Genomic DNA, 22354 nt, shown 5'->3' with positions numbered 1-22354 from the left:
TATTGAACAGATAAGCCCTGGTAGATTAGAACACACAATATAACATTTATCATCAGTTACATTCCAATCAGAATTATATGAATGGTGCTTGAATCCTGCAGGCTTTCAATGAGCCTGCCTCAACCAGCCCTTTGGAATAGGCAACAAGTACTAGGTAAGTCAGGCCCCAGTAGATAGGATCACTTGATTCTCTCTCTCTCTCTCTAAGTCTATCTATCACAGCAGTTCACAAAGCTCTCTAGCCTTCTCCAGGCAGATAAACAGTATTAATATTTAATGCAGAGTTTATCATCTCTTACAATTGAAAATAAATGAAGGACAGGAGGTGGCTACAATATACTGCATACTCTGTGTGTGTGTGTGTGTGTGTGTGTGTGTGTGTGTGTGTGTGTGTGTGTGTGTGTGTGTGTGTGTGTGTGTGTGTGTGTGTGTGTGTGTGTGTGTGTGTGTGTGTGTGTGTGTGTGTGTGTGTGTGTGAGGGAGGGAGGGAGAGGAGTTGGACGTCAGACGGGTGGGAATCTGTCTGTTTGTCTGGGCAGTCTCATCTCACAGGAGATTACTGGGTCTTCTTTCATGAAGCTAACAGGATTTATGCAGATTTAAGGATTTACTCAATTTGAGGCTAAATGTTGGCAGCCTTTTGACCAGAACCCATAGTGAACTAAATAGGAAATTTAGTGGCATTTGGACACAGGCATAGCCTTAACTCCATACTCTTACTGGATGTATCTCTGTTTAGAATGTTACCAAGACACTAGTTGATATTTTAATGCTGCGGGTGTCGTGGGTGTGGAGTCAAACGCAGGAGACAGAGAGTGCAATGCTGTGCGTCTTTAATAGCACCAACGCACCACAGGGTGCTCACAATAGTAACGGCCCCAAACACAGGGAATGAAAATGTACGACGGAAAAGTCACGACCAGGCACTAACACGTACCTCTACAACAGAGCCGAAGGTTACACTGAAATAATCCCGCACAACAACCAGGCGGGCCGGCTGTCTAATAAAGACAAACTAATCATATATAAACAGGTGCTACCAATCAACATACAAGGAGGGAGAGGAAAGACAATCAGTGGCAGCTAATAGACCGGTGACGACGACCGCCGAGCGCCACTCGTGACAGTACCCCCCCCCCTGACACGCGGCTCCCGCGCCGACACCAGCCTCGAGGTCGCCCCGGAGGACGAGGTGCAGGGCGATCCGGATGGAGGCGATGGAAATCCCTCAACATGGATGGATCCAAGATGTCCCCCACCGGTACCCAGCACCTCTCCTCCGGGCTGTACCCCTCCCAGTCCACGAGGTACTGCAGGCCCCTCACCCGGCGTCTTGAGTCCAGAATGGCCCGGATCGTGTACGCTGGGGACCCCTCGATGTCCAGAGGGGGGGGAGGGACCTCCAGCACCTCACTGTCCTGCAGGGGACCAGCTACCACCGGCCTGAGGAGAGACACATGAAACGAGGGGTTAATACGATAATAGGAAGGGAGTTGTAATCGATAACACATCTCGTTTATCCTCCTCGGGACTTTAAAGGGCCCTACACACTGCGGACCCAGCTTCCGGCAGGGCAAGCGGAGAGGTAGGTTTCGGGTCGAGAGCCAGACCCTGTCCCCCGGTACAAACACTGGGGCCTCACTGCGGTGGCGGTCAGCACTCCTCTTCTGCCGTCCACTCCCTTGTTGTAGAGATTCCTTGGCGGCACTCCAGGTCTCCTTGGAGTGCTGTACCCATTCCTCCACCGCAGGAGCCTCGGTCTGGCTCGGATGCCATGGTGCCAGGACCGGCTGGTACCCCAACACACACTGAAAAGGGGACACGTTAGTAGAGGAGTGGCGTAGTGAGTTCTGAGCCATTTCAGCCCAGGGAATGTAGCGTGCCCACTCCCCTGGCCGATCCTGGCAATACGACCGCAGAAACCTACCCACCTCCTGGTTCAGTCTCTCCACCTGCCCATTACTCTCGGGGTGATAACCGGAGGTCAGGCTGACAGAGACCCCCAAGCGTTCCATGAACGCTCTCCATACCCGAGACGTGAATTGGGGGCCCCGATCAGAAACGATATCCTCCGGCACCCCGTAGTGCCGAAAGACATGGGTGAATAACGCCTCCGCAGTCTGTAGGGCTGTAGGGATACCGGGCAACGGGAGGAGATGGCAGGACTTAGAGAACCGATCCACAATCACTAGAACCGTGGTGTTCCCCTGAGACGGCGGAAGATCGGTCAGGAAATCTATGGACAGATGTGACCATGGCCGCTGTGGAACGGGGAGGGGTTGTAACTTCCCTCTAGGAAGGTGCCTAGGAGCCTTACTCTGAGCGCACACTGAACAGGAGGAGACATAACCCTTAACGTCCTTAGCCAAAGTAGGCCACCAATACCTCCCCTGAAGGCTCCCCACTGTCCTCGTCACCCCAGGGTGACCCGAGGAGGGTAGGACATGAGCCCACTGAATCAGCTTGTCCCGAACACCAAGCGGCACGTACCTTCGCCCCGCTGGACACTGAGGAGGCGCGGGTTCAGCCCGTAACGCACGCTCGATATCCGGGTCCACCTCCCATACCACTGGTGCTACCAGCTTTGAGGCGGGAAGGATGGGAGCAGGTTCGGTGGACCCATCCTCCGTGTCGTAAAGGCGGGACAGTGCGTCAGCCTTTACGTTCTGGGAGCCCGGTCTATAAGACAAAGTAAACCGGAACCGGGTGAAGAATATGGCCCACCTTGCCTGACGTGGGTTAAGTCTCCTAGCTGCCCGAATATACTCCAGATTCTGGTGGTCGGTCCAGATGAGAAAAGGGTGCTTAGCCCCCTCAAGCCAGTGTCTCCACACCTTCAGAGCTCTAACTACCGCAAGCAACTCCCGGTCCCCCACATCATAGTTACGCTCCGCTGGGCTGAGCTTCCTTGAGAAGAAAGCGCAGGGGCGGAGTTTTGGCGGCGTACCCGAGCACTGCGATAGCACGGCACCCACCCCAGCCTCGGACGCGTCCACCTCCACTATGAATGCTAGAGAGGGGTCCGGATGCGCCAACACGGGCGCATCAGTGAACAGCGCCTTCAACTTGTTGAATGCTCCGTTCGCCTCTGCTGACCACTGCAACCGCACCGGGCCCCCCTTCAGCAGTGAGGTAATGGGAGCCGCTATCTGGCCAAAACCCCGGATAAACCTCCGGTAGTAGTTGGCAAAACCCAAAAACCGCTGCACCTCCTTTACCGTGGTTGGAGTCGGCCAATTACGCACGGCCCTAATGCGGTCACCCTCCATCACTACCCCAGAGGTGGAAATCAATATATGGGGTTAACTCCATATTAACTCCAATACAAAATGCAAGCAGATAGAATTTCTGAATTGCCATTAAACATCAAATTTAAGAACATTTTGAAGATTGTTCCACAAATTAGGATGGAAAAAACTAAAATCTGATTTACCTAATCATCCCCAGTTTGGCTCATTCATCCCCCCCTCCTCTCCCCTGTAACTATTCCCCAGGTCGTTGCTGTAAATGAGAACGTGTTCTCAGTCAATTTACCCGGTAAAATAAGGGTAAATATGTACAGATGTACAAAAATGTATCTGAAATGCATCAATATACATCAACAACTGTTGTGTTATATAGCATAATAAGTAAAGATAGACATACACTATGCCATGCAAGTATTCAGACCCCTTCCCTTTTTCCACATTTTGTTACATTACAGCCTTATTCTAAAATGGATTGAATACATGTTTTAATCACCAATCTACACACAATACCCCCATAATGACAAAGTGAAAACAAGTTTGTATAAATTTGTGGGAGTGTATAAAAAAATGTAAAAACGAAATATCGCATTTACATAATTATTCAGACCCTTTGAAATGAGACTCGAAATTGAGCTCAGGTGTATCCTGTTTCCATTGATCATCCTTGAGATGTTTCTACAGCTTGTGGTCCCCCTGTGGTAAATTAAATTGATTGGCATGATTTGGAAAGGCACACACCTGTCTAATCTATATAAGGTCCCACAATTGACATCTCAGAGCAAAAACCAAGGCGTGAGGTCTAAGGAATTGTCTGTAGAGCTCCGAGACAGGATTGTGTCGAGACACAGATCTGGGGAACGGTACCAAAAACAATATGCATCATTAAAGGTTCACAAGAACACAGTGACCTCCATCATTCTTAAATGGAAGAAGTTTAGAACAACCAAGACTCTTCCTAGAGCTGGCCGCCTGGCCAAACTGAGCAATCAAGAACCAAGTGGTCACTCTGACAGAGCTCAAGTGTTCCTCTGTAGAGATGGGAGAATCTTCCAGAAGTACAACTATCTCTACAGTACTCCGCCAGACGTAAGCCATTCTTCAATAAAAGGCACATGACAGCCCGCTTGGAGTTTGCCAAAAGGCACATAAAGGACACTCAAACCCTGAGAAACAAGATTCTCTGGTCTGATGAAACCAAGACTCTATTGCCTGAATGCCAAGCGTCACGCTGGAGGAAACCTAACACCATCCTTATGATGAAGCAGGGTGGTGGCAGAATGATGCTGTGGCAATGTTTTCAGCAGCAGGGATTGGGAGACTCGTCAGGATCAGGGGAAAGATAAACAGAGCAAAGTACCGAGAGGTGCTTGATGAAAACCTGTTCCAGAGCGCTCAGGACCTCAGACTGGGGCAAAGGTTCACCTTCCAACAGGACAACGACCCTACACACACAGCCAAGTAAACGCAGGAGTGGCTTCGGGATAAGTAAAGGGTCTGAATACTTCTCTAAATGTGATGAGTTCAGTTTTTTAGTTTTTTATACATTTGCAAAAAATTCAAAACACCTGTTTTTGCTTTGTCATTATGTGGAATTGTGTGTAGATTGATGAGGGAAACAATTTTTGAATCAATTTCAGAGTAAGGTTGTAACGTAACAAAATCTGGAAAAATGCACTTTATATACATACAGTACCAGTCAAAGGTTTGGACACACCTGTTCTTTAGCTTTACTATTATCTACATTGTAGAATAATAGTGAAGACATCAAAACTATGTAATAACACACATGGAATCATGTAGTAACCAAAAAAGTGTTAAGCAAATCAAAATACATTTTAGATTCTTCAAAGTAGCCACCCTTTGCCTTGATGACAGCTTTGCACACTCTTGGCATTCTCTCAACCAGCTTCTTGTAGAATGATCTTCCAACAGTCTTGAAGGAGTTCCCACATATGCTGAGCACTTGTTGGATGCTTTTCCTTCACTCTGCGGTCCAACTCATCCCAAACCATCTCAATTGGGTTGAGGTCAGGTGATTGTGGAGGCCAGGTCATCTGATGCAGCACTCCATCACTCTCCTTCATGGTCAAATAGACCTTACACAGCCTGGAGGGGGGTTGGTTCATTGTCCTGTTTAAAAACAAATGATAGACCCACTAAGCGCAAACCAGATGGGATGGCGTATTGCTGCAGAATGCTGTGGTTGACACGCTGGTTAAGTGTGCCTTGAATTATAAATAAATCACAGACAGTGTCACCAGCAAAGCGCCCCCCACACCATCACACCTCCTCCTCCATGCTTCACGGTGGGAACCACACGTGCCGAGATCATCCGTTCACCTACTCTGTGACTCACAAAGACACGGCGGTTGGAACCAGAAGTCTCAAATTTGGACTCGTCGGATCAAAGGACAGATTTCTACTGGTCTCATGTGCTTTGCTCGTGTTTCTTGGCCCAAGCAAGTCTCTCCTTCTTATTGATGTCCTTTAGTAGTGTTTTCTTTGCAGCGATTTGACCATGAAGGCCTGATTCACACAGTCTCCTCTGAACAGTTGATGTTGAGATGTGTCTGTTACTTGAACTCTGTGAATAATTTATTTGGGCTGCAATTTCTGAGGCTGGTAAATCTAATGAAATTATCCTGCAGCAGAGGTAACTCTGGGTCTTCCTTTCCTGTGGCGGTCCTCATGAGAGACAGTTTCATCATAGCACTTGATGGGTTTTGCGGCTGCACTTGAAGAAATGTACAGTTCTTGAAATTTTCCGGATGGACTGACCTTCATGTCTTAAAGTAATGATGGACTGTCATTTCTCTTTGCTTATTATTTGAGCTGTTCTTGCCATAATATGGACTTGGTCTTTCACCAAATAGGGCTATCTTCTGTATACCACCCCTACCTTGTCACAACACAGCTGATTGAGATGGAAATATCTGTAAACATTTTTTAATTAGGGGTTGATTGTTAAATGAAACAACGATCATAGTGTCTAATATCACTAGGATAATGCCTTTGGCTGCTAGACAATGAAAGTCAATCACCACCTTCCGGAGACACCTGAAACCCCACCTCTTTAAGGAATACCTAGGATAGTAATAATAATAATAATAATAGGATAGGATAAGTAATCCCTCTCACCCCCCCCCCTTTAAGATTTAGATGCACTATTGTAAAGTGACTGTTCCACTGGATGTCATAAGGTGAATGCACCAATTTGTAAGTCGCTCTGGATAAGAGCGTCTGCTAAATGACTTAAATGTAAATGTAATAAAGTTGAAAGAAAACAAATAGAACAGGAGAACACACTTGAGGAACTCTTTATTAAATAATTGCTTCAAAATGTCTCTGGTAGGATTTTGGCTATAGGCTACTGTGAATCAAAGTAAGCCATGCGTCTAATATGAAGTCAAACGTCCAGTTTCAAACAATTAAAGGACAGGAAAAATATGATGGAACCATCGTCTGGTAGGCCGAACCATCGTCTGATAGACCGAACCATCGTCTGGTAGGCCGAACCATCGTCTGATAGGCCGAACCATCGTCTGGTAGACCGAACCATCGTCTGATAGACCGAACCATCGTCTGGTAGGCCGAACCATCGTCTGATAGGCCGAACCATCGTCTGATAGACCGAACCATCGTCTGGTAGGCCGAACCATCGTCTGATAGGCCGAACCATCGTCTGATAGACCGAACCATCGTCTGATAGACCGAACCATCGTCTGGTAGACCGAACCATCGTCTGATAGACCGAACCATCGTCTGATAGGCCGAACCATCGTCTGATAGGCGGAACCATCGTCTGATAGGCGGAACCATCGTCTGATAGGCCGAACCATCGTCTGATAGACCGAACCATCGTCTGGTAGGCCGAACCATCGTCTGATAGGCCGAACCATCGTCTGATAGACCGAACCATCGTCTGATAGACCGAACCATCGTCTGGTAGACCGAACCATCGTCTGATAGGCCGAACCATCGTCTGGTAGATGGAAAGGCTTTCTCAAAAACATTCTCAATTAAATGTTAACTAGCAACAAAGTAGCCTGCTTACCTGGCAGAATGATATCATAATTATTTGCATCAATCCCGTTTGTTTTGCGAACTCCATCTCAATTGTTACAGAAACACCACTAACCAAACAAGAGTGAGTTGAAGTATAAATTGAAGTATGAATTGAAGTGTAAATACACTCAAATGTTTTTCTCAGACCTCAAAAGTGGTCTACTGGGGGCCTCCCGAGTGGTGCAGCGGTCTAAGCCACTACATCGCAGTGCTGAAGTATCTCAACCTTCAATAGTAGGCCCACTATTAGCCTACTTGCACAGTACAGCTTGGGCCAGTATGGGATTCATCATTTTAGGTCACGCAGAATTTATGTCACTGTTTTTCACACAGGGAGCTTTTCCTTTGGCAGGCGGGCTGTTTGGTATACCCACTTCTCCAGGCACTACTCCACCACTGGGCTATAGGCTATCTAAATGAATTGAAAAATGAACAATCTGATGGGGGAACTCCTCCCCTCATTCACTGTATTAATCAAAAGTGAAACGGCAAACTTGGAAAGAATTCAAGGCTTAAAAGTCCTCTGAAGTTTAATTTCCACCTCAAAATGCCAGACCTGAATCTCAGCAAATTTATTTGTTTTCTCTTTCAATGGTGAAATCAGTTAGCATAGCATCTATTGTTCCTTTGTATATCAGTAAGCATAGTATCTATTGTTCCTTTGTATATCAGTTAGCATAGTATCTATTGTTCCTTTGTATATCAGTTAGCATAGCATCTATTGTTCCTTTGTATATCAGTTAGCATAGCTTATATTGTTTCTTTGTATATCAGTTAGCATAGTATCTATTGTTCCTTTGTATATCAGTTAGCATAGCATCTATTGTTCCTTTATATATCAGTTATTATAGCATCTATTGTTGCTTTACATAGCAGTTAGCATAGCATCTATTGTTGCTTTACATATCACAGCATAGCATATATTGTTGCCTTAATTATAATTTAGCAAAGCATCTATTGTTGCTTTCTATATCAGTTAGCATAGCATCTATTGTTGCTTGCTACATATTTCTTCAGCTATTCAAATCCTCCTGCTGCAGGATTATTTTCCTCCTCCTGTAACAAAACGGGTCAAATTAAGATCCGACATCTGTAGTTGTACCATTGGCAAGTGTACAGATGTTATATTCCAGAGTGTATTAAATGTAAAAGGTCAGAGATGGTCAATTTCTCCTCCATCTCCCAGTCTCCCGGCCTCTCCACAGAAGGGCTAGCCACCCCCTGAAGAACCACCACAGCCTGCCTGGGTACAAGGGCAGAATGGATTGGTTCGGTCTGTGCCTGGTGTTCGGGAATGTTTGAGCATCTGGCCACACTGGCTGTAGGGGGACTGTCTGTGAAGCAGCCAAGTGAAGACAGTCGTCTGTAACCTCACCAAGCTGTCGCCTCATCACCATCATCACCCCGTATCACCATCACCATAATCATTGTGGTGGGAGATATCAGGAGCCGACAAGATGATAAATCTGTTGCTATGCCCTTGAGCAATACACTTAACCCTAATTGCTCTAGGGGCGCTGTACAATGGTGACTCCACTCCCTAGGGGTGTCTCAGAGGAAGTTAGGATATACAAGAAACACATTTTCACTACACACTTCTTTAATAGGACAAATTGCCCCAAATATTATTATTATCATCATCCCCCACTGTCGTGCCAGCGCTGTGGTAACCATGGAAATGGCCATGCTTGCCGATGCCCTTGGCGAGGTGGTTCTTGACAGAATTCCTGGGCCTCTTCGCTCAATAAAGGCCGTTGTTACTGGATTGTTGTTTATCTGGAAAGCTTCTGTGTCCTCCAGGCTTGCATACCTGTGTGTCTCTCTTTCACTCTCTCTCCCTCTCTTTGTCTGTCTCTCTCTTTCACTCTCTCTCCCTCTCTCTGTGTGTCTCTCTCTTTCACTCTCTCTCCCTCTCTCTGTGTGTCTCTCTCTTTCACTCTCTCTCCCTCTCTCTGTCTGTCTCTCTCTCTTTCACTCTCTCTCCCTCTCTCTGTCTGTCTCTCTCTTTCACTCTCTCTCCCTCTCTCTCCCTCTCTCTGTCTGTCTCTCTCTCTTTCACTCTCTCTCCCTCTCTCTGTCTGTCTCTCTCTTTCACTCTCTCTCCCTCTATTTATCTGTCTCTCTCTTTCACTCTCTCTCTGTATGCCTCTCTCTTTCACTCTCTCTCCCTCTCTCTGTCTGTCTCTCTCTTTCACTCTCTCTCCCTCTCTCTGTCTGTCTCTCTTTCACTCTCTCTCCCGCTCTCTGTCTGTCTCTCTCTTTCACTCTCTCTCCCTCTCTCTGTCTGTCTCTCTCTTTCACTCTCTCTCCCTCTCTCTGTCTGTCTCTCTCTTTCACTCTCTCTCCCTCTATTTTTCTGTCTCTCTCTTTCACTCTCTCTCCCTGCCGTAGCATGAGGAATTGAACACTGAACAGTGTCCGTAGCATGAGGTATTGAACACTGAACAGTGGCCATAGCATGAGGAATTAAACACTGAACAGTGGCCGTAGCATGAGGAATTGAACACTGAACAGTGGCCGTAGCATGAGGTATTGAACACTGAACACAGTGGCCATAGCATGAGGTATTGAACACTGAACACAGTGGCCATAGCATGAGGTATTGAACACTGAACACAGTGGTTGTATAATGAGGTATTGAACACTGAACACAGTGGTTGTATAATGAGGTATTGAACAGAAAATAACCTAAAACGTTTTGTTTACACTCAGTGAACCCTGGGCTGACTCCAGCTCAGTGGCTGCCAGCTGTGACTTGTAACTAAGACATCCATTTGTCAACTAATTTGTCAATCAAACTGTGAAGGGAAAGGATTGGGTTCACTCATTCAGAACACAGAAGCATTGAACTTCAGAAAACTTCTTTAGCTGGTCTGCTGAACACCAGAGATCTTCTTTAGCTGGTCTGCTGAACACTAGAGATCTTCTTTAGCCGGTCTGCCAAACACCAGAGATCTTATTTAGTTGGTCTGCTGAACACCAGAGATCTTCTTTAGCTGGGCTGCTGAACACCAGAGATCTTCTTTAGCTGGTATGCCAAACACCAGAGATCTTCTTTAGCTGGTATGCCAAACACCAGAGATCTTCTTTAGCTGGTCTGCTGAACACCAGAGATCTTCTTTAGCCGGTCTGCCAAACACCAGAGATCTTATTTAGTTGGTCTGCTGAACACCAGAGATCTTCTTTAGCTGGTCTGCCAAACACCAGAGATCTTATTTAGCTAGCCTGCATAACACCAGAGATCTTATTTAGTTGGCCTGCAGAACACCAGAGATCTTATTTAGCTGGTCTGCCGAACACCAGTGATCTTCTTTAGCTGATCTGCTGAACACCAGAGATCCTATTTAGCTGGTCTGCTGAACACCAGATATCTTATTTAGCTGGTCTGCTGAACAACATAAATATTTTTTAGCTGGTCTGCTGAACACCAGAGATCTTCTTTAGCTGGTCTGCTGAACACCAGAGATCTTCTTTAGCTGGTCTGCTGAACACCATAGATCTTCTTTAGCTGGTCTGCTGAACACCAGAGATCTTCTTTAGCTGTCCTGCAGACCTCAGAGGTTCTTCAATGTGCGCAGGCTGTCTTATCATTGCAAAATTCCGGTAATTTTCCAAGAATGTTCAGGTTTTCCAGAAATCCGGGTTGGAGGATTCCCGGGAATCAGAGGAAAATTAGTAGGAAATCCGGAATTGTTCAACCTAAATTGTGCAACCCCTAGAATTATTTTACCGTAAGTTACACCATAGATATAGGACGGACATATTGTCTGTGTGACACTCTCTGGGCTCCTGTTCTATAGGTTCTAGAAAAGATTACGGGTTCCAAGATCTGGGTTCTTGACTATGGGGTAATGGCCACTGGATTCCAGGCTCTGGCCCCAGTGAGTAATGTCTGTGTTTGACGAGGTTAAGTGTTGGGTCTCTCTCCTTAGCAGGGGTATTTATGCTATAACTTGGTCAGTACACAAATCCTGCCCCCTCTCTTGGCAGGGATGGGCTGAGGTTGTGGTGCTGAGAAGATATGACATGCATAATGGTACCCAGCCCTGGCAGGGTGGTGCTGAGAAGCCATTGGCATGCATAATGGTACCCAGCCCTGGCAGGGTGGTGCTGAGAAGCCATTGACATGCATAATGGTACCCAGCCCTGGCAGGGTGGTGCTGAGAAGATATGACATGCATAATAGTACCCAGCCCTGGCAGGGTGAAGTGGAGAAGCCATTGACATGCATAATGGTACCCAGCCCTGGCAGGGTGGTGCTGAGAAGATATGACATGCATAATGGTACCCAGCCCTGGCAGGGTGGTGCTGAGAAGATATGACATGCATAATGGTACCCAGCCCTGGCAGGGTGGTGCTGAGAAGATATGACATGCATAATGGTACCCAGCCCTGGCCAGCCCTGGCAGCCCTGGGTGGTGCTGAGAAGATATGACATGCATAATGGTACCCAGCCCTGGCAGGGTGGTGCTGAGAAGATATGACATGCATAATGGTACCCAGCCCTGGCATGAGAAGCATACATGCATAATGGTACCCAGCCCTGGCAGGGTGGTGTGGAGAAGCCATTGACATGCATAATGGTACCCAGCCCTGGCAGGGTGGTGCTGAGAAGATATGACATGCATAATGGTACCCAGCCCTGGCAGGGTGGTATGGAGAAGATATGACATGCATAATGGTATACAGCCCTGGCAGGGTGGTGCGGAGAAGATATGACATGCATAATGGTACCCAGCCCTGGCAGGGTGGTGCTGAGAAGATATGACATGCATAATGGTACCCAGCCCTGGCAGGGTGGTGCTGAGAAGATATGACATGCATAATGGTACCCAGCCCTGGCAGGATGGTGCTGAGAAGATATGACATGCATAATGGTACCCAGCCCTGGCAGGGTGGTGTGGAGAAGCCATTGACATGCATAATGGTACCCAGCCCTGGCAGGGTGGTGCTGAGAAGATATGACATGCATAATGGTACCCAGCCCTGGCAGGGTGGTGTGGAGAAGCCATTGACATGCATAATGGTATACAGCTGGCACAGACCACTGAGGAATAACCAATTCCTAGGAGGCTCCATGATGGCACAACAGAATGGGTGTCCTTCCCTACCGACAGTGAAAGGCGAGCAGAGAAAAGGGGAGGGAGAAAGATCTGTGTGAAATGGCAGGGTTGAGAGAGAGAGAGAGAGAGAGAGAGAGAGAGAGAGAGAGAGAGAGAGAGAGAGAGAGAGAGAGAGATGAGAGAGAGAGAGAGAGAGAGAGAGAGAGAGAGAGAGAGAGAGAGAGAGAGAGAGAGAGAGAGAGAGAGAGAGAGAGAGAGAGAGAGAGAGAGAGAGAGAGAGAGAGAGAGAGAGAGAGAGAGAGAGAGAGAGAGAGAGAGAGAGAGAGAGAGAACAATTACATTATGACTGCTATAGGCTGCTTAGTCATAAATGCATAATCACAAAATATGAGTAGGTTTTGCAACACCTGATGATGCTTCATACATAGAATCAAAGAGAGTCTATGCTACAGCTCAGATTTAAATACCTTCACCCTTCAGCCTGAATTATCATAAACAATTCACATTATTTATGAGGAGTTTCACAAGTTTCTGAAAACAACATCCCAGCACACAATGTCTAGTTACCTGCGTCATTTGTGGGGGACGACATGCTTACTGTTGCCTTGTTTTAATTTTGGTCATATTCTAGGAGTAACATTGGGAATGTTCTCAAATTGTTCCAAGAACATTGAAACAACCTTCTTCTGTGGGAATTTCAGGACTTGAGCATTGTAAAAGGTTCTCAGAACCTCCTTGCAACCTAAAAATAAACATTCCCAGAACAAATGAAATTATCACTTCTGTTCTCAGAACGTTTTTAAAAAAAAGTTCTGTTTTACCAGTCAGGAAACGTATGCTTCATTCCAACAACCAATGTGAAACCAAAAACATACGTTCCTACAACTTACAAAAAAACAAATGTGCTAGCTGGGTTTATATTGTGCTATGTCTTCCTCCCAAATACCACCATATTCCATATAAAAGTAGGACACTATAAAGGGAAAAGGGTGTCATTTGGAACACCACCTTTAATCACTTTAGTTCATTCTTATCAAACTGCTATAATGAGTCTATCCCTTGATGAGAGATCATTGAAACGAATATCAATCGTCAATTGATCGCCTGTCATAGATTAGTCAGGGACCATTAATGCTCTGTTGTGATTGGAGAGGTGACATTTTCTCCCAATGCCGTTCTGTCGTTATCAGGAAAAACAAATGTGACAGAACATAAATATCAACCATTGACTCATCTGTGCCCCATGTTATTGATGGCTTGTCATCCCTGTATTTATCCATGCCTCTCCACCGACCAGACACTGTGTGCATAATGGATCAACAGTATCTGAATAACGATGAGCTTTTCCTTATCTCTCTTTCTGTCTCTATCTCCCTCTCTGTTATATATTTCTCTCTCTGTGTCCGTCTGATGCAACATGTCCCATTCAAATTCTAATCAGTGTCTCATCTTTAGGCAGACACTGTCGGAATATGCAGCTCACTAACATGAGATAAAATAATACTATACCGCTCTCTTTCTATCTCTCTCCATCTCTGTGTATCCTCTTTCTATCTCTCTCCATCTCTGTGTATTCTCTTTCTATCTCTCTCCATCTCTGTGTATCCTCTTTCTATCTCTCTCCATCTCTGTGTATCCTCTTTCTATCTCTCTCCATCTCTGTATTCTCTTTCTATCTCTCTCATCTCTGTGTATCCTCTTTCTATCTCTCTCCATCTCTGTGTATCCTCTTTCTATCTCTCTCATCTCTGTATCCTCTTTCTATCTCTCTCCATCTCTGTATCCTCTTTCTATCTCTCTCCATCTCTGTGTATCCTCTTTCTATCTCTCTCATCATCTCTCCATCTCTGTATCCTCTTTCTATCTCTCTCATCTCTGTGTATCCTCTTTCATCTCTATCCTCTTTCTATCTCTCTCATCTCTGTATCCTCTTTCTATCTCTCTCCATCTCTGTGTCCTCTTTCTATCTCTCTCATCTCTGTATCCTCTTTCTATCTCTCTCCATCTCTGTATCCTCTTTCTATCTCTCTCCATCTCTGTGTATCCTCTTTCTATCTCTCTCATCTCTGTATCCTCTTTCTATCTCTCTCATCTCTGTATCCTCTTTCTATCTCTCTCCATCTCTGTGTATCCTCTTTCTATCTCTCTCTTTCTATCTCTCTCTCTCATCTCTGTATCCTCTTTCTATCTCTCTCCATCTCTGTGTATCCTCTTTCTATCTCTCTCATCTCTGTATCCTCTTTCTATCTCTGTATCCTCTTTCTATCTCCATCTCTCTCCCATCTCTGTATCCTCTTTCTATCTCTCTCCATCTCTGTGTATCCTCTTTCTATCTCTCTCATCTCTGTATCCTCTTTCTATCTCTCTCCATCTGTATCCTCTTTCTATCTCCTCTTTCTATCTCTCTCCATCTCTGTGTATCCTCTTTCTATCTCTGTATCTCTCTCATCTCTGTATCCTCTTTCTATCTCCCTCCCTCTCTGTATCCTCTTTCTATCTCTCTCCATCTCTGTGTATCCTCTTTCTATCTCACTCCATCTCTGTGTATCCTCTTTCTATCTCTCTCCATCTGTATCCTCTTTCTATCTCTCTCATCTCTGTATCCTCTTTCTATCTCTCTCCATCTCTGTGTATCCTCTTTCTATCTCTCTCTCTCTTTCTATCTCTCTCTCTCATCTCTGTATCCTCTTTCTATCTCTCTCCATCTCTGTGTATCCTCTTTCTATCTCTCTCATCTCTGTATCCTCTTTCTATCTCTCTCATCTCTGTATCCTCTTTCTATCTCCCTCCCTCTCTGTATCCTCTTTCTATCTCTCTCATCTCTGTATCCTCTTTCTATCTCTCTCATCTCTGTATCCTCTTTCTATCTCTCTCCATCTCTCTGTATCCTGTATCCTTTCTATCTCTCTCCATCTCTGTGTATCCTCTATTTCTATCTCTCAAATCCATCTCTGTGTCCTCTTTCTATCTCTCTCCATCTCTGTATCCTCTTTCTATCTCTCTCCATCTCTGTCCTCTTTCTATCCTCTTTCTATCTCTCTCCATCTCTGTATCCTCTTTCTATCTCTCTCCATCTCTGTGTATCCTCTTTCTATCTCTCTCCATCTCTGTGTATCCTCTTTCTATCTCTCCATCTCTGTATCCTCTCTATCTCCCTCCCTCTCGGTATCCTCTTTCTATCTCTCTCATCTCTGTGTATCCTCTTTCTATCTCTCTCTCTCTCTCTATCTCTTTCTCTCTCTCATCTCTGTATCCTCTTTCTATCTCTCTCCATCTCTGTGTATCCTCTCTCTTTCTATCTCTCTCATCTCTGTATCCTCTTTCTATCTCTCTCATCTCTGTATCCTCTTTCTATCTCTCTGTTCTATCTCATCTCTCCTATCTCTCTCTCTGTATCCTCTTTCTATCTCTCTCATCTCTGTGTATCCTCTTTCTATCTCTCTCTCTGTATCCTCTTTCTATCTCTCTCTCATCTCTGTATCCTCTTTCTATCTCTCTCCATCTCTGTGTATCCTCTTTCTATCTCTCTCCATCTCTGTATCCTCTGTATCCTCTTTATCTCTCTCATCTCTGTATCCTCTTTCTATCTCTCTCATCTCTGTATCCTCTTTCTATCTCTCTCATCTCTGTATCCTCTTTCTATCTCTCTTATCTCTGTATCCTCTTCCTATCTCTCTCAACTCTGTATCCTCTTTCCATCTCTCTTATCTCTGTATCCTCTTTCTATCTCTCTCAACTCTGTATCCTCTTTCCATCTCTCTCATCTCTGTATCCTCTTTCTATCTCTCTCCATCTCTGTGTATCCTCTTTCTATCTCTCTCCATCTCTGTATCCTCTTTATATCTCTCTCCATCTCTGTATCCTCTTTCTATCTCTCTCCATCTCTGTGTATCCTCTTTCTATCTCTCTCCATCTCTGTATCCTCTTTCTATCTCTCTCATCTCTGTATCCTCTTTCTATCTCTCTCATCTCTGTATCCTCTTTCTATCTCTCTCCATCTCTGTGTATCCTCTTTCTATCTCTCTCCATCTCTGTGTCCTCTTTCTATCTCCCTCCCTCTACCTCTAACTCCCACACAGGCATCTGAAAATGAGAATGTGTTGTTTGACATGAGCCCAGTCTTTGACTGTTGTTGTTGTTGTTGACTTCAGCTGCCTCTTCATCACCAGAGCCATCAGATGCAAGGTTCAGTCAGTTGTCCTGCCTTACGCAGATTTGAAGTGTTTTGCTTTATGAGAGATATATTTAATAAGGCCTAAACACTCCATCTCTCTGTTCAGATCCCCAGATCCTCTTTCACTCTCCTTCTTCTTCTTCAGTTACCACCTGGGTTTTTATATCTGGAGTCAGTAGCTTTGGAAGAAACTACAACACAATATGTTGAGTGTCTTGGAGATGTGTGTTTTGAAGACTGTGACTGAGACTGAGGTTCTGTCTCAAATTGCACCCTATTCCCAATGTAGTGCACTACTTTTGACCAGAGCCCTATGGGAATAGGGAGCCATTTGGGACGCAGGCAAAGGTTTGTGTGTTCTGTGAAATTGCAACTTTCAACTTCACAATAGTGATTCTTGCCCCTGTGTAGAAGCCATGCTGTTCTGTGGCCGGACCACAAATTGTGCTTGAAAGAAAATGGATGGTGGTTTCATAACAACAAATAGCCTAGATTATAACATAATAGATTATACCCCTCAAACTGAACTCTGGACCTCCAAGCCAGTTCCACTGCTTTTTTCCATTGTTCCCCTCTAATCAGGCACTGATTTAGACCTGGGACATCAGGTGGGTGATTCCCCTCTAACCAGGGGCTGATTTAGACATGGAACACCAGGTGGGTGATTCCCCTCTAATCAGGCACTGATTTAGACCTGGGACACCAGGTGGGTGATTCCCCTCTAATCAGGCACTGACTTAGACCTGAGACACCAGGTGGATGTAATGAATTATCAGGTAGAACAAAAAAGCAGCGGGTTCTGGACCTCGTGGGGTCAGAGTTGAATACTCCTGGCTTATACCAATTCAGTATTTTACCCAGCAACATGTAGAGTGCATTAAATATTATAGACTCTGTTGGAATTTACAACAGTGTTCTGATCGCTCCTAGGTCAATCTATAATTGTATTTCCTCCTCCCTTCTTTCTCCCCCTTCATCTCATATATAATGCCTACCCCCCATCCCTCCCTTCATCCTTCTTTCTCCCTCTTCATCTCATATATAATGCCCTACCCCCCATCCCTCCTCCCTTCATCCTTCTTTCTCCCCACTTCATCTCGTATATAATGCCCTACCCCCCATCCCTCCTCCCTTCATCCTTCTTTCTCCCCACTTCATCTCGTATATAATGCCCTACCCCCCATCCCTCCTCCCTTCATCCTTCTTTCTCCCCACTTCATCTCGTATATAATGCCCTACCCCCATCCCTCCTCCCTTCATCCTTCTTTCTCCCCACTTCATCTCGTATATAATGCCCTACCCCCATCCCTCCTCCCTTCATCCTTCTTTCTCCCCACTTCATCTCATATATAATGCCCTACCCCCATCCCTCCTCCCTTCATCCTTCTTTCTCCCCACTTCATCTCATATATAATGCCCTAACCCCATCCCTCCCCTTCATCCTTCTTTCTCCCCACCCCATGCCCCCTCCCTCCCTTCATCCTTCTTTCTCCCTCTTCATCTCATATATAATGCCCTAACCCCATCCCTCCTCCCTTCATCCTTCTTTCTCCCCACTTCATCTCATATATAATGCCCTAACCCCCATCCCTCCTCCCTTCATCCTTCTTTCTCCCCACTTCATCTCATATATAATGCCCTAATCCCATCCCTCCTCCCTTCATCCTTCTTTCTCCCCACTTCATCTCGTATATAATGCCCTACACCCCATCCCTCCTCCCTTCATCCTTCTTCCCCCCCCTTCCCCCTCTCCCTACTCTCCCTCTCCGTCCATCCTCTCTCCTCTCAGGTGAATGATTGAGAATCAGAGCGATCTCCATGCTGTGAGACCCCACCCCATGCTGCTCCCTCCTCTCAGGGGATGGCCAAGGTCCAGGATGGACACACAAACACATGTGACAGGTACACTACACTTCCTCCCTATGTAGGGCACACAAACACATGTGACAGGTACACTACACTTCCTCCCTATGTAGGGCCCACAAACACATGTGACAGGTACACTACACTTCCTCCCTATGTAGGGCACACAAACACATGTGACAGGTACACTACACTTCCTCCCTATGTAGGGCACACAAACACATGTGACAGGTACACTACACTTCCTCCCTATGTAGGGCACACAAACACATGTGACAGGTACACTACACTTCCTCCCTATGTAGGGCACACAAACACATGTGACAGGTACACTACACTTCCTCCCTATGTAGGGCACACAAACACATGTGACAGGTACACTACACTTCCTCCCTATGTAGGGCCCACAAACACATGTGACAGGTACACTACACTTCCTCCCTATGTAGGGCCCACAAACACATGTGACAGGTACACTACACTTCCTCCCTATGTAGGGCCCACAAACACATGTGACAGGTACACTACACTTCCTCCCTATGTAGGGCCCACAAACACATGTGACAGGTACACTACACTTCCTCCCTATGTAGGGCCCACAAACACATGTGACAGGTACACTACACTTCCTCCCTATGTAGGGCCCACAAACACATGTGACAGGTACACTACACTTCCTCCCTATGTAGGGCCCACAAACACATGTGACAGGTACACTACACTTCCTCCCTATGTAGGGCCCACAAACACATGTGACAGGTACACTACACTTCCTCCCTATGTAGGGCACACAAACACATGTGACAGGTACACTACACTTCCTCCCTATGTAGGGCCCACAAACACATGTGACAGGTACACTACACTTCCTCCCTTTGTAGGGCACACAAACACATGTGACAGGTACACTACACTTCCTCCCTATGTAGGGCCCACAAACACATGTGACAGGTACACTACACTTCCTCCCTATGTAGGGCACACAAACACATTATTTCTCTCTACATGGAGTACTTGACTTACACCCTACATAGGACATTTACTACCCCATATAAACCCTACATATGACATTTACTACCCCATATATACCCTACATATGACATTTACTACCCCATATAAACCCTACATATGACATTTACTACCCCATATAAACCCTACATATGACATTTACTACCCCATATAAACCCTACATATGACATTTACTACCCCATATAAACCCTACATATGACATTTACTACCCCATATATACCCTACATATGACATTTACTACCCCATATAAACCCTACATATGACATTTACTACCCCATATATACCCTACATAGGACATTTACTACCCCATATATACCCTACATAGGACATTTACTACCCCATATATACCCTACATAGGACATTTACTACCCCATATACACCCTACATAGGACATTTACTACCCCATATAAACCCTACATAGGACATTTACTACCCCATATACACCCTACATAGGACATTTACTACCCCATATAAACCCTACATAGGACATTTACTACCCCATATATACCCTACATAGGACATTTACTACCCCATATAAACCCTACATAGGACATTTACTACCCCATATACACCCTACATAGGACATTTACTACCCCATATACACCCTACATAGGTCATTTACTACCCCATATAAACCCTACATAGGACATTTACTACCCCATATACACCCTACATAGGACATTTACTACCCCATATAAACCCTACATAGGACATTTACTACCCCATATATACCCTACATAGGACATTTACTACCCCATATACACCCTACATAAGGAACATAATGAGTCACAGACACATACACACTTTTAAATTTATTTTTGCATCTAAACGTGTGTGTGTGTGTGTGTGTGTGTGTGTGTGTGTGTGTGTGTGTGTGTGTGTGTGTGTGTGTGTGTGTGTGTGTGTGTGTGTGTGTGTGTGTGTGTGTGTGTGTGTGTGTGTGTGTGTGTGTGTGTGTGTGTGTGTGTGTGTTTTCCCGGTGCAGCCCTGCGATGTTAGAAGAGAGACAGGATGGTATGGACAGTGGTAGCCTGACTCCTGGCCCAGCTTCAGCTCGACAGGTCTGCATTCAGCGCCACCCCAGCCAAGGCTTCGGATTCATAGCAGGCAGCCAGAGACCAGTCATCGTGCGCTCTGTCTCTGCAGGTAGGCAGGGATCTGTGTGTGTGTGTGAGCGAGACCGATGGAGTGAGAGATAGATGGAGAGACGATGTGAGTGTTTTCAGTTTGATGTCTACCACTGTATGTCCGTCTGTTACACATAGACTAAGTGTCCCTCTGCGTCCCTCTGTGTGTGTGTGTGTGTGTGTGTGTGTGTGTGTGTGTGTGTGTGTGTGTGTGTGTGTGTGTGTGTGTGTGTGTGTGTGTGTGTGTGTGTGTGTGTGTGTGTGTGTGTGTGTGTGTGTGTGTGTGTGTGTGTGTGTGTGTGCGTGCTGTCCCAGACGGCCCGTCCATCGGCAAGCTTCTCCCTGGAGACCAGATCCTGGCCATCAATGAGGAGGTGGTGAGCGAGGCTTCCCGGGAGAGAGTCATAGACCTTGTAAGGTAACATCCTTTATATCACCACAGAGGAGGGTGGATGGAGGGGCGAGGACGGTAGAGCGAGGGGTTGGGGGGGGTAAGGAATGAGTGGAGGAGAAGAATCCAATGCTATGTGTCTCTAGGTTGTTGTTCATCTATAACCTACACCTGATGTGAGTCTAGGACCTACACCTGATGTGAGTCTAGGACCTACACCTGATGTGAGTCTCTGACCTACACCTGATGTGAGTCTAGGACCTACACCTGATGTGAGTCTAGGACCTACACCTGATGTGAGTCTCTGACCTACACCTGATGTGAGTCTCTGACCTACACCTGATGTGAGTCTAGGACCTACACCTGATGTGAGTCTAGGACCTACACCTGATGTGAGTCTAGGACCTACACCTGATGTGAGTCTCTGACCTACACCTGATGTGAGTCTAGGACCTACACCTGATGTGAGTCTAGGACCTACACCTGATGTGAGTCTAGAACCTACACCTGATGTGAGTCTAGGACCTACACCTGATGTGAGTCTGTAACCTACACCTGATGTGAGTCTAGAACCTACACCTGATGTGAGTCTAGAACCTACACCTGATGTGAGTCTAAGACCTACACCTGATGTGGGTCTAGAACCTACACCTGATGTGAGTCTAGAACATACACCTGATGTGAGTCTAGAACCTACACCTGATGTGAGTCTAGAACCTACACCTGATGTGAGTCTAGAACCTACACCTGATGTGAGTCTAGAACCTACACCTGATGTGAGTCTAGAACCTACACCTGATGTGAGTCTAGAACCTACACCTGATGTGAGTCTAAGACAGGACGACACTTTGGAGGAAATGTTGTTCTTAGCTCATTCAATGTGTGAACTCACACAACACATTAAGAGCAGAATATTTGCATTAAATGCAGCAGCAGTACAGCGGGAATAGTTCTGTGAGTTTGAAGGCTAAAGTCATGGGGAAATAGTCTGTCTCTAAGCCTCGTGTTCCATGGAAACATAATGAGACAGATGAGTCATTGAATCATAGAGAACAGAGAGGAGGTCTTGCAGGTAAAAACACGACCGTTTCTTCCAAAGCCACAGCTCTAGTGTTACCTAACCCACTCCACACTGCTCTCTCCTCTCGTGTCTGCTGCCTGTCCTCTCTATAGATGCTGCAAAGACTCCATAGTTCTCACTGTGCTGCAGCCTCACCAGGTAACAATACACAGCTCCCGCTCAACGTTTCTCTCACCTTCTCCTTGACATTCTCTATCTGTATCTCTTTATCCCTCCATTTCTCCTGTTCTCTCTGCCTCCCTCTCTCTCTTCCTCCCTCTCTCTCTGCTCTCCCTCTCTCTCTGCCTCCCTCTCTCTCTGCCTCCGTCTCTCT

At 45.9% G+C, this 22354-nt stretch overlaps 1 protein-coding gene across 1 annotated transcript in view; it reads left to right on the top strand.

Annotated features, from left to right (window-relative positions):
- LOC124011611 (FERM and PDZ domain-containing protein 3-like) overlaps positions 1 to 22354 on the top strand; it is a 127536-nt gene that overhangs the window by 44119 nt on the left and 61063 nt on the right. Inside the window, exons 2-5 of the mRNA XM_046325063.1 lie at positions 18340 to 18452; positions 20428 to 20588; positions 20885 to 20982; positions 22134 to 22179. The gene's annotated coding sequence lies outside the window, so the exon portion shown is untranslated. The remainder of the gene's footprint in view (positions 1 to 18339; positions 18453 to 20427; positions 20589 to 20884; positions 20983 to 22133; positions 22180 to 22354) is intronic.

Source organism: Oncorhynchus gorbuscha, linkage group LG23 (assembly GCF_021184085.1).
Source record: "Oncorhynchus gorbuscha isolate QuinsamMale2020 ecotype Even-year linkage group LG23, OgorEven_v1.0, whole genome shotgun sequence".
Taxonomy (NCBI): domain Eukaryota; kingdom Metazoa; phylum Chordata; class Actinopteri; order Salmoniformes; family Salmonidae; genus Oncorhynchus; species Oncorhynchus gorbuscha.
The sequence above is the reverse complement of the archived record's forward strand: the minus strand, read 5'-3'. Positions and strand labels throughout refer to the sequence as shown.